The 13,250-nt window shown below is 38.8% G+C and overlaps 1 protein-coding gene across 16 annotated transcripts in view; it reads right to left on the bottom strand.

Annotated features, from left to right (window-relative positions):
- The window catches only part of LOC149309408 (poly(rC)-binding protein 3-like), a 256,438-nt gene that overhangs the window by 77,895 nt on the left and 165,293 nt on the right, over positions 1 to 13,250 (bottom strand). The window lies entirely within an intron of this gene.

Here is a 13,250-nt window from a genome sequence, read left to right as displayed (position 1 = left end):
AAAACTGCTCAGAACAAATCTTGCCAAGAAAACTCCAAGATAGGTTCACTTTAGGGTTGCCATAATTCAGAAATGATGTGAAGGCACATAACAACAACATTTATCATTAGACATTCAGGCAATTAATCTGTGGTAAATGTCATAAGCCATATAAAGAATACACACCATGCAAGAAAGGGTGTCCTGACAAATTAGACACACAACTGACAAAATGGTCAACTGCCTTGATATATATATACCGTCTTTAAAAAAAATAGCTTGTGAAGATAGCAGTTTGTTTGGAGGCAAAATGTTTGTTTTTGTACTAAACAATGTTTTTTGTGCAAAAAATATTTTTTGGGGAAAACGAGTCCAGAAGTGCAAAGAACTGAAAAATACATGAAATTCTTGTAATCACTCCCAATAGGGAGAATCCTTACGAAATTCTTTGCTGTTGCAGGCGACAATGAAATAAGTGAACTCTTACATCCCTAATGTTCACTGAAGTGGACATTTGCTGTAACATTCCTGCAGCACAGTAACTAGGATATTTCACATCATATTTTGTGAGAAATTGAGTAATGAATAGAGGGAGACTTGTCTCTGTAATAAAAGAGAGTTGCAAAGGAAAAAGACTGCTACAGACAATGATTAATCTATTCAGGAATGTTGACATGAAAGCTACCCTTATGACATGATTTACAATGACAGTTTTGTTTAGTGTCACAGCTTGTCTGCTCATGCCAAATATATCCTAATAGATGCTTACTGATGAAATCCATGACACCATATAATTAACCATTTGTAGTAGCTGTTTAAATTAGTTGCCATAAATTGTCATATACTATACAGATTCAGTCTGGATTCTTTTTGCAGAACATTTTAGAATTTCAGTTAATGTTTCCTTTTAGACATTTTACCACATAATTACAAACATGAAACAAACGTGCCATCAGTTTATTGCTAGCTTTTGTCACAAGAAACGAGTTTGATGAATTATCTGTTTATTAGACTTCATTTTCTGTATTTCCAACTTTAATAGTATATCACTCAAAATCTACTACATTGGCCTGTTACAAACAGCCAAAATAAAGCTGCTTCGAGTCACTTTGGAGGTATGCTATTTAAATGATGCATTGGTCCTAAGAGTCCAAAGGCCACACCAAAGCCACGCTCCAGTCCTAAGGACTGGAGTGCAGCTTTGGTGAAGCTTCCAGACTCTTAGGATTCATGCATCATTGAAATACCATACCTCCAATGTGACTCGAAGCAGCTTTATTTTGGCTGTCTGTAACAGGGCTATGTTTCTTTGGAAACTGGCAATTCCATGAAGATCTAGCAACAACATTTCTGTATCTCAATAAAGAATGCTATTGGAGTTTCAGTTGCAGGAGCATGGCTATTAACATAAAATCATTGATGGATGCTAGATTTTGTGACAATATGCATGTTTTTAATTCACAGTGGACCCGTTCTAATGAAACAATCATTATTATTCAAAAAGAAAGTGAAGTTGTACTTACAAAAGAATTATTATTACGTGTGTCTTCAAACAAAACTTGCTGCTAAATAACTGAACAGTAGGAATGTTGCATGTAGAAGTGGCTCTTGAAATCTTTCTCTGATTCATATCTAAGTAAGAAATTACTTAGATGTGTAGACAGCAGAGAATGTTTCAGCCGTCACTTGCTCACCATTTCCCATTTGCAATAACATCCTTGTTCTCTGTAAGCATGTTGTGGCAGTTTACATTTGAAGATACGAATCTACCACCATCACACCTACCTGTACCATCAGATAAATAACTATAAAATCAGTACAAACACCAAAGTATGTAGAGAAGATCTGGTGTTTGGTTTTTTGCAAAGCTATCTTAAAAAGTGCAATCATTATTTGTTATTTATACAACACATTTATATGGTAAGAAACTGTTAATTTCCATTTGAGGGCACATTTGCTTCATGAAGGTGACTCCAAAGATTATAAAATTTAAGCAAATAGAATTGCTATTTAAGCAACAAACAGCAGCAGCAAAACATTTTTGAATGATACTGGGATAAATGTGTTTTAGGATTTTTTTTAAAGCCAGCAGTGATAAGGTTGTGTGTTTTTCCTTGGGGAGGAAGTTCCAGAGGTGTGGGAGCACCAAAGACAAAGTCCAGTCCCTGGTATCCACCACTCTGATAATTCCACTGATGGATCACAGAGTAGGATCTCTGGCTCTAATCTTAATGCTTGGGCAGGCTCACACAGTTGTAGGTGGTCCTTCAGATAGCAGGGTCGCAAACCATTTTGAGATTTTAAATCCTAACAAGACTGGCTTTGTCTGTCTTTTTATCTATCTATGGGTGTAACATGAGCCAAGTGCTTAATGTCTAAAAGTGGTCTAATTGCCACGTCCTGGAGCAGATGTAGTTTGTGAGCAATCTTAGAAGACAGCCATATCGAACACATTAGAGTAATTGAATCTGGATGTAACGAGGGCATATGTCAATGTGGCTAGGTCAGCTTTCTCTAAATAGTGCCATGACTGTTGAATTACCCTAAGTTAGTAAAAAGGACTACAAGCTTAAATGGAAAGGTTCTACCATCTAACTTATACCATCTACAATAAGTAGAACATGCATTTGATTTAGTGTAAAACACATTACCTGATTTTACCAAAACTTACAATTCCTCCTTTGTCTTCTGATTCTTATATTAAAAAATTAAAATTCACTTCTGATAAGGTTTTAAGAGACATACCAGTCAGTGTTGGTGTATATACACACACACACAGAGGAAGGTGGCATTTTATTAGTAACCAAAGGGAAATTGTAGTTTGACTACTTCATTATTTATCTCCTCTCTCCATATATGGTTTGGTGCTTTTAGCTGTATTGAGTTTTAGAATCCACTGGAGACAGAGCATTTACTGTATGTTCTTTAGTAGTGGGGGAAGGACAAAAGGAAAGGCCATAAGTTAAAAGAAAATTCCATTTTCATAATGGTTTTAATGTGTGGCTCCTGAGGGAATCCTGATTACATTAGGCAAGTCTACTATATATGGGCAGATTGCTGTTACCCCTGAACTCACTAAAAGCCATTCCATCTGTGAGTTTAATAAAAGGCAATGAAAGGAAGATGACTGCATAGGCCTCTCAGAATAAAAAAAAAGCAATTCAGTTTATTGCTGCTTCTAAAGATATTTTTATGATCAGGTACTTCTGAGGTATCATCTATTTTAGCCTTCCTTAAAGTATGGTGAGTATAAATTTGGTTCATTTGAAGGTGGCAACTTCCTCTACAATTGGAAACCAGCTATGGCAAAATAAATGATCAAACTAAGATGGCTCATGAGGAAGTTATTACCCATGACAGCTATAAATACTTATTACCCATGGCATAGGGGGCACGGTTCTGAACAACACATGTTGGTGCCAGTACTAAAGGTTGGAGACCAATAACAGTGGAGAACTGCTACCTTATGCTCTCCATCTAAGGTATCAGGTTAGTTGGTTAGACAGAAGATGGTGCACAATCTATTCACATCCAATAAAATGGCAAAATCCGTAACCCATAGAACACTGCAGCAATGCAGAAAGACAGAAGAGGCATTTTCACACTGAAAATGTTAAGACTCTTAAGCTTATTGGACAGATCCTGGGGAACGCAATCAGAGCGGAACATGACTGGAGTGGAACGCATATTGCTGCATGGGAGAACGCTGCCGATGCCACTGGAATACTACTTGCTTTGCATATAGAAGGTCACATATGGTTCAGTCCCTGATACCTCCAAGTACAGCTAAGAAAGAATCCTGCTTCAAACCCCAGTGATCTGCTTCTGGCCAGTGTCAACAGTACTGAGCTAGACAGACCAATATTGAGACAACTTCTTGCAAGGCTTCAAAGAGCTGGGCCTCTGCTTTAAGGTGATACGCAAAGGTGCCATTTCAAGGAAAGGGAAATGTAAAACCAAGATTGAAAGGATATATATAATATAAATTTGTTTTTAAAAATACACACTATATCAGCATTTGCTGTACTTACATTACAAACAAACAAGAACCAAACCCTCTCAATAACTACCAATGGAGAATAATCACATGTGGTCTGAAACACACAGATGAAGACTTCTCCACCATATATAAAACACAACCCATAATTCCTTACTGAATTCTGCATTTGTTTTGAAGTGACATTTGTCACTTGAAATGACAAGACTAGACCTAGCATTTTAAGATTTCTATGCTCAGAATTATAAGGCCATGCAAAAAAATTGAGACAGATGAATCACATTTCCCCATTATAACCAGATATCCAAAGGATATCTTGCAGTCAGAAAATGGCTGACTTTTAGCAGTTTGACAAACTTTGGCAGTCTGCCCCAATACATTTATGTTTCTGGTTTTCTTCATCTATGGTGCTTTCCCTTCCATTTGTTCTGCAATTAGTCCATTTGCAGTGCATCTTTGCACAAACATTTTGCCATATTGTTTGAACCTGACTGTGCACTATGTTCCTTGCACTAATCATAGTCTAAAGTGTTTATGGGTTTTTATTAAAAAATCTACTTTTGTTCCATTTTATTTTAAGGGGGCTCATAAACTATTCTGCTGCACATCCTCAGTATTATCTGATGGAACTTGTGTGAGATTAGCCAGATGGGAAAGGACAGAATAACGCCCTCCCAGATCGGTCTAAAGAAACATGAGTTTTGTGATATAGCTCCCTGGGTTTTGCTGCTTGTTATATACTCCATGTCCATTTATTCCATTCTTTTTGGGGCCATTAGCAATGAATTCTTGGATCCTCAGTAAGAGTCTATACAGGCCAGAGCCAGGGGGAAGCATCTGCACGCTGGATGCCCTAGCCCTGCCCCCAGGGTGCCATTTTGGTGCACACCACTCTACATGGCGCACACTATCATGGCGTGACTCCGGTGCTGCATCTACACAGTGCAGCCCCAAAGGGTCACGATACAGCTGTGCTGTGGTGGCTATGGTACCCCTTGGAGAGTGCAAAAAAGGAGCTGCCAGTAAAAGAGCGACTCCATGCCATCCATCTGTATAGCCCCTAAGTCTCTACCAAGCTATTTTAAAACCAGAATGTTGTTTGCTGAGGTGGTGCTATGGTTTGGAGAGCAAATTTCTTATACTATTCATAGTGTTATACATAGTGTAAAAATCCTATTACACTGATGCAGTGACACACTATAGAACTATAAGGCTACAAAAAATGAAAAAAGGGAGATGGGAGAAGAGAAAGATACTTTTTTTTGTTCTAATATGTCTTAGAATTAAAAAGAAAGCTAATTGAGGGTGCTTCTAGTGGTGGCAGGAATTGCCAGAATAGTCCAGGTCAACAGAGGGTGTATCAACATTGCATACTTAAAGCAGGTTGACAGCACTTTAAATGCCATGACTCTATCCTACAGTATCCTGGGATTTGTACTTTGGTGAGCCACTAGAGCTCTTTGACAGACCAGGCTGAATACCTCAACAAGCTACAAATCCCAGTATTCTAAAGGATATAGTCATAGCAAAGTGACATTAAACTGCTTTAATTCTGCAATATGGATACACCCAAAAATATCATTTGCACGCACACACACACACACACACACACACACACACACACACATATATATATATTATACATAGTGTATAAAACCCTGAAAACCAAAGCTACAAATACCACTTCTTCTTGAAACCGGAGGAGCCCCCAGAAAAAGAACACACTAGAGTATCATATACAAGAATGTCTTACTACATGATTTTGTTGGTTCCTGGTGTCACAAATTTTTGCATGCTGGAAATAGTCCATTAATTACCACTTTTCATGCCACCAGTTGCTTTTTTGCTGCAGAACAGTGATTTTGCTCCCTTCCATGGGAACTCTATTACTGAGTGGGCTGTGGGCAGGTTGGGGGTATGATGACCAACTAGTTCTTCTCTTGGAATTTCCCAGGAGATTTGTGCAGTGAATCACAGACTACTACCAGTACGTGATCTAAAAAGATCACTCTCAGCTTGAGCGCCCTACCGGTTGGGGCCATAATGTGAAGACACTATGATGCCACAGTGGCAATGGCTAAAATGCCCGGATATACTGTACTACATGAGTTCAAACAAACAAACAAACAAAAAATCAAAAGTAGTCAGTTTAATCTACAAGATTGGGAGGGGAACGTTTGTGGTAGCATGGCCGCCTTCTTTTCCTGTTCGACCTCTTGCAAGAAAAGGTTTTGCCCAGTGCCACATGTTAGCATGACATCTTTCCACCATAACAGCAAAAACAACAACAGCAAACCAGGACAATAATGAAGCTGGGGATGGCATAGAATAGGAAGGAAACTATAATATGTGTACTCTGGAAGACAAAACCATGTGTTGAGAGTGCTAATGGAAAAATTACTGCAGAAAAGCAGCAAGGCGGACAACAGTTCAGTATCTGGAGCAGATTAACACGGTGTAAAGGAGAAATGCAGTAAATGTGGTTGCACCAACCAAAGGCCTTTTTGCCTCCTTCAGGTTATCCTAACTAGCTCACCAGTCTCATGTGAGCAAAGCTGTCCCCTGAGAGCCTTTCCCACTCTATTCCAGGGGTGGGCAAAGTGCACCCTGTGGGCCACATGCAGCCCCCAGGGCAGTGTGTGTATGTGTGTGTGCACACACACACACCGTATTTTCCGGTGTATAAGACAACTGGGTGTATAAGACAACCCCCAACTTTTCTTATTAAAATATAGAGTTTGGGATATATTCGCCATATAAGACCGGCCCTCTTCCAAATCCAAAGAGGGAGAGCTCCGGCAGCATTCATGCCAATCGTGGCACTCCTTCCCAGCCCCTGCAGAGGCCGAGGTCTCCCCAGGGGCCTGGAAGGAGGGAGAGCTCCGGCGGCGCTCCTTCCCGGCCCCTGCGGAGGCCGAGGCTTCCCCAGAGGCCTGGAAGGAGGGAGAGCTCTAGTGGCTCTGGCGCTGATCGCGGTGCTCCATTCTGGCCCCTGCAAAGGCCAAGGCCTCCCCAGGGGCCTGGGAGAGCTCTGGTGGCACTTGCGCCAACCGCGGCACTCCTTCCCGGCCCCTGTGGAGGCCGAGGCCTCCTCAGGGGCCTGGAAGGAGGGAGAGTGTCAGCACTGTGGAGCTCCTTCCCGGCCTCTGAGGCCTGGAAGGAGGGAGCTGGCCGGGCTAAACCTGGCGTATAAGACGACTCCCAACTTTGAAGAAGATTTTCATGGGTTAAAAAATCGTCTTATACGCCGAAAAATACGGTGTGTGTGTGTGTGTGTGTGTGTGTGTATGTGTGTGCATGCAAAAACTACTGTTTCAGAATGCCTCCAAATGCACTCTAGGGGTTGTGGAAGGCATTCCCAGCATGTTTGGAGACCTCCCAGGCCTTCCAAGGGTCAAACCAATTTGCATAAATTATTTCAAATGATCCAAAATGTCCACTTTAGGCAAGAGGCCCAGAAGAGGACTTTATTTTTTAAAAATCACAAACATGGTGCAAATGCCCCCATACTCTCCTCTAGAGGCATTAAATTAATTATTATTATTATTATTATTATTATTATTATTATTATTTTTGGTGGGAGTAGGTGTAGCCCTCCAAGTTCTCCTAGGGATCTAATACAGCCCCACAGCCTTCCACATTCTGCTCTATACTTTATGGGGAAGACAGAGAAAATAGGAATCCACAGCCATCCTTCTTTCCTATTTGTCTTGCATGAGCTGCTCAGCCTAACTGTGGCCGTTTATCGTCTTTGTCACACTTCACCCACATATCCTCCAACATTTCATAAATGAAAACAGGGACACATGTGGCCAAGCCCCATTAGAAGGTGGTCAAAGGGTGCGATTCATGAGATGATACAAAAGATTATTAAGATACAAATGGGTTTTAGACCTGAAATTTTATTACTGGGATTAATAGAGGGGCACATGAAAAGCCAGCAAGGAAAAAAAAATACAGTATATGATAACAGCAGTGAGGATAGTGAGTGCTTAAAAATGGAAGAATAGGGAAATACCTTCAGTAGAAGATTGGATATTGAAAATCTTAGAATTAGTTGAGATAGATAAATTAACCATATTAAGGAGAGATAACAAAAGATAACTTTGTGAAAGCTTGGGAGCCCTTCCTATGACTTATGTGGGAGAGAAACTGAGAGATGATATTTACAGGTCTGAAAATTTAATTATTTCATTTTAAAAGTAAAACACAGAAGTTAGCTAGCTGTATTTGTAGATATTGTTAAATGGAAGAATCATCCCAATATTCAAGAAATGCCAATAAGGGGAAAGATGGAAATTAAAAATGTTTTGCATGTAACGTTAGTACATTTGAGACTAACTGAAAGAGAGAAGTTGGTAGCATGAGCTCCCGTAGCATGAGCTCTCTGAGCCTACCTCCTCAGATGCATATTTAATTCTCTCACCGTATTGTGATAATATTTCAGTATACGTGTTTATTATTTGATATGCTTAATTCAGAATGTGTGTTGGAAAAATGTCAATAAAAAGACAGGGGAAGAAAAATCAGAATGTCGTCACAGAAGTGTGGCCAGGGAACAAAAGTTATTAATGAGGAAGAAAACACAAACTACTATTTTAAGGTGATAAATTTATGAGATATATGTACGGAGTTTAGGAATTCATGTACTGAGTACTTCCCACCCCCAAACCACTGGAGAATGGGATTGTGTATGATCTGTCTCAGTGTTGGCATCTTCCCTGACTAGAACCAGATTGAACCTTAGGTGCTCCATCTAGATAAAAGTGATTGCATACTGACAGCTACAAAAATGCATTTGTCCCTCTACTGTGTCGCTTCAGGGAAATAAAGCAATACCTGGGGCTGAAACATTATGCAGCCAATATTAAAACCCTAAATGAAATTACAAGAGTGTTTGCTGTACTCCCTCCCTAAGGCACATTGCCAAAGTTACATCTGTGATCACATAAATATGGAAACTGGGCCTTTGCAGGAGCAAGGGATTCTTCATTTCTCCTGCACCCAGTTTCCTATTACAAACTGCATAAAGTACTCTCTCCAGGCATACTTCCAGTTCTTGAGTCCAGCTGAGGACAAATAGTAAAGATAGCCTGAATGAGAATTTGCAAGGGAAATCACCATTTTTTTTGGTGGGGGGATTAAGTACACCTTCTTGCATACCAATTCTCTCTTGCAAATGCCCTCTCCATTACCTTTATGAACAGAGTACAGAAGTTGGAATGCCATTTTTTATCATAATTTTCTACCCAGATTTATTTATATAGTCATTTGGAGCATTTGTATCTTGCTCTTCAGCCACAAAGAACCTCAGAGCGGCTTACAAATGGTTAATTTGACAGTTCCCTGCTCTTAGGCTCATTGTGAGAATGTCAGTAACTCCATGCTAAGTTTGGACACACACACACTGCTGAAATTTCTATATCAGTAGTTGCAGGCATATTTTTTTAGATTATTTCATGAAATAATAGGACCAGAAAAAATAAGATACAATTTAAGACTTACAGCTCCCAACTCTCTTATTTTTCAGTTCTAACTATATATATAGTCAAACCACAAGACTTTGCTGAAAACACAGCAGCATGTACCAGTGGCAATATTTAGAGATCTTGCACAGGTATTACCTGGTCCATCTTTAGCAATTGCTACCGAAAAAGCCTTCAGTAACATGGGTGATAAAATTTAAAGCAGTTGTTCTCAAACTTTGGTCCTCCAGATTTTTTGTTTTGTTTTGTTTTACTTCACCTTCTAGCCAGTCAGTGACCAGGGATTCCTGGAGCTGAAATCCCAAATATCTGGAAGACTCAAGTTTGAGAATCATTGGGCCAATACAGACAGGCCAAAATAAAGCTGCTTCAGGTCACTTTGGAGGTATGCTGTTTAAATGATGCCTGCATCCTAAGAGGCCAGAAGCTGCGCCAAAGCTACGCTATAGTCCTTAGGACTGAAGCATGGCTTTGGCGTGGCTTCTGGCCTCTTAGAACGCATGTATAGCATACCTCCAAAGTGACCCGAAGCAGCTTTATTTTGGCCTGTCTGTATGGGTCCATTGATTTAATGTAATTCACTTCTCAATGATTTTGTGTCAGTGGACACAAAATCCTGTACTGGAAATCTCTATATTCTAGTAAATCAGTGAGACATTTTGGCATAGTGTTCCCATTTGCTAGAATTACAGTTTTGGAGTGTACTATTTCTTATATAGTTGAGTGTACTATGCCTTACATAGTTCAATTAAGGTTGACTGAACTAGGACCCTCTGAGTAGAAGGCTTTGATAAATTTTTCTGCATTTTATACATAACAAAAAAATTGCTTTGGTTAAAAAGGCATGAAAAAAGGCAAAGGAAAAAGGCTTACAATAGTGTTTTCTGAATACTGTATATTGTGAACAATTCAAGATAATGTGATGATAATCTGAAATGGGCCACAAGGGAGATTCTCTCCAATGCCCTTAAATGATGGAGCTCTGAATTTCCTACCCATGTTAGAGTGACCAGAGTATTACTGAGTTTATGATGTAAGCTCAGAAAAAAAACCTGTATGTGTATAATAAGACTGAAAAAAAAAACACCTTTTAAGTCCTATTGGTTATTCACAAAGCCTTGCAACAAAATCATGGCTTTACAGTGAAACAGAACCATATTTGCATGTCTTGTACAAGAGTCATTTGCCACTTTCTTTTTATTTGCTTTCATACAACCCTCAACGGCAATTGTTATGTATGTGCGCCAGGGATGTAGCCAGGATTTTAGTAAAGGGCGGGGGGTCCAGACTAAGTGCCACCATTTTAATGGGGCTTGGGCACGGCGGCACAGCAGCACGCACCATTCATTTTTCTAATGGAAGGGAGGGGGTCCGGACCCCAAGAACCCCCCCCTTGGCTACGTCCCTGTGTGCACGCAAACACACACCCCTCGTTGTTAAAAGCCACATGTACTGGATAACAACACTCTAAAACTTCTGATATTCTATATGCAAGCATTTTAAACAATGACAGTCTGTTAAGATTCTGGGTCCTATAATATGTATGTAGAAGAATTGCAGCAGAATGTGCCTTCTGTCAACAAGCCATTCCATGATCCCTGCCACACAAACTTAAAACACATACCTTCATTAATAAATGCACAGAATAAGCCATAACATCTTAGTTAAATCTCAGCTGCTCTGGATTTGCTACTTAACACTAAAACCCAAGTGACCCATTTTTCCAACTTGCATTGGTTTTTAAAAAACTGTTGATGGAAACTAGGCAGAAAAACAAGTTGCGTTTAAAATATTTAGGAAATAAATCCCGACACATCCTTCATTCTTGTCACTTTGCTATTTTCCATGATTGTGAGTTTTCTTTAAAACATTACATCTGTATATCATTATTTTCTTTCAAAATTAAAATGTATATTTTAAGGGACATTTAGCTGCAAAAATGATTGGAAAGCAACTGTCTTCACACCATTATGTTTGTAGTTCTGAGAAATTTCAATTATGTGCAAGAAATTTCAATTATGACTTCTAAAATGGTCCATGCCAAAATTACTACGACATCTTTCTTTTTATAAGAAAAATAAACTGTAGCGATGAAATGATGCATTAAGAAAAAAATTAAAAGAGCCTCTAAGGGCAGAGGTTACAAAGAAAAGAAATACATCTTATACTACTGTAATAATTTGTTTTGGCAGTACAGACGCTCTAAGCCAGAAGTCAACCATCATGCAATAGTCTTATTGTACCTGTTTTCTCCATGAGCTTTTCAACTGATAAGGAACCCACTTTTGACATGCATCCTGTTGATCTTTTCTGTGCTCTGATATCTCTAGCAGCACAGAACCACACAATCTAAATAAGGCTTCCCAGGCCCCCACAACAGCAGAATACACTTGCAGCAGCATGAAGTAGCAATGTACCCAGAGCTTTGTAAATCTATCATCACACCGCATTTGTTCACACCTAACTTTCACTCTACAATGTTTCAGTAACACAATAGCTGCAAACCTCCTCACTTTTATCCTGTTGGTCTCTGATTATTACCGTGAGCATATTTCTATAAGGTACATCTTCTATTATTCTGGAAAGAAGGAGGGCCACGGAAACCTATCAACATGTCCCTTATGTGTTGAATGCCCTGCAACTCCTGAGGTTATTGACACACATGTTGTGTATGGCACTGTTAGTGGCATTTTGTACACGTTAACTTAAAAAACAACACAACAACAACAGGAGTACCACCAGAAGATATTAGTTTTAATATTATCTAAACAAGTGTTAACAATACAATAATATATCACTGTATCAACCAAGCCCCAACAATTTCACATCAACTTACTAAAAAATTAATTAAACAACACCAAAGGAAAGGGGAAAGATTACTGTAGATTAACATTTTGAAGTCTTAAGGCACCTTAAAAACTAAGAAAGTTAATACAGAACAACTTTCTCTATTCCATATACCTCTCTTATACCTTTGTTATTTGGCTACAAACAAATAGAGCTCTTGCTCTGGAAAGTATAAAATGGCCACATGATGTGACAGCCATGTAAGGTGACTATGCACACTGAGCATATAGCTGAGTTGCATTCCTTTTGCTTATATTTTATTAATTCTAAGAAACGTTTGAGATACAACAGGAAAGTTGTATATTGGTTTCACTCATAGCCATATCACGTATACATTTCGCTTTACTACTACACTTGCTGAAATGCATGAAAAGATACAATTTTCCATTTGAATATACTCAATTTTTCTCTTATTGTGTCCCGCCATCCACCGAAACATCACAGTATAGGAATAGTACGTGAACACTGTACACTTCTTGTAATAAGAAAAATGTATGTTTCTGATGTAGTTTACCTGCTTTGTTTGTTTTTAAACCTTTCAAAAACTGGTCAAGTTGAGCCTGCATTTGCTTTTGTTTTGATGGCTTTTGGATTTCTTTTTAACTTTTGACAAATCCCAGAAATACTTTTAAGCCAAAGAAGTAGAAATGATCAAGCAGTATAACTGCATTTTGTACTTTGTTTTTTATGGTTTATGTTTCAAATTCATTACAGTATTTCTCAACTCAACAGAAACTGTTTATAGTGATGAGAAATTAAAACAATGATAATTTCTTATTTTACAATGCTTAATTATATCGATCCTGCCAATATTAGATGCACAATAAAAATGGTACAGCATTATTATAAGATTAACAAAGTATCAGAAAATATGTTTTAATAACGCAAAGTATGCAGATGGCATTTATATAAAATAGTATGAGGAAATCTAAGTACTAGCT

The sequence above is a fragment of the Sceloporus occidentalis genome, unplaced genomic scaffold, assembly GCF_023333645.1.
Source record: "Sceloporus occidentalis isolate IW3139 unplaced genomic scaffold, rSceOcc1.0.p SCAF_7, whole genome shotgun sequence".
Classification (NCBI taxonomy): domain Eukaryota; kingdom Metazoa; phylum Chordata; class Lepidosauria; order Squamata; family Phrynosomatidae; genus Sceloporus; species Sceloporus occidentalis.
The sequence above is the reverse complement of the archived record's forward strand: the minus strand, read 5'-3'. Positions and strand labels throughout refer to the sequence as shown.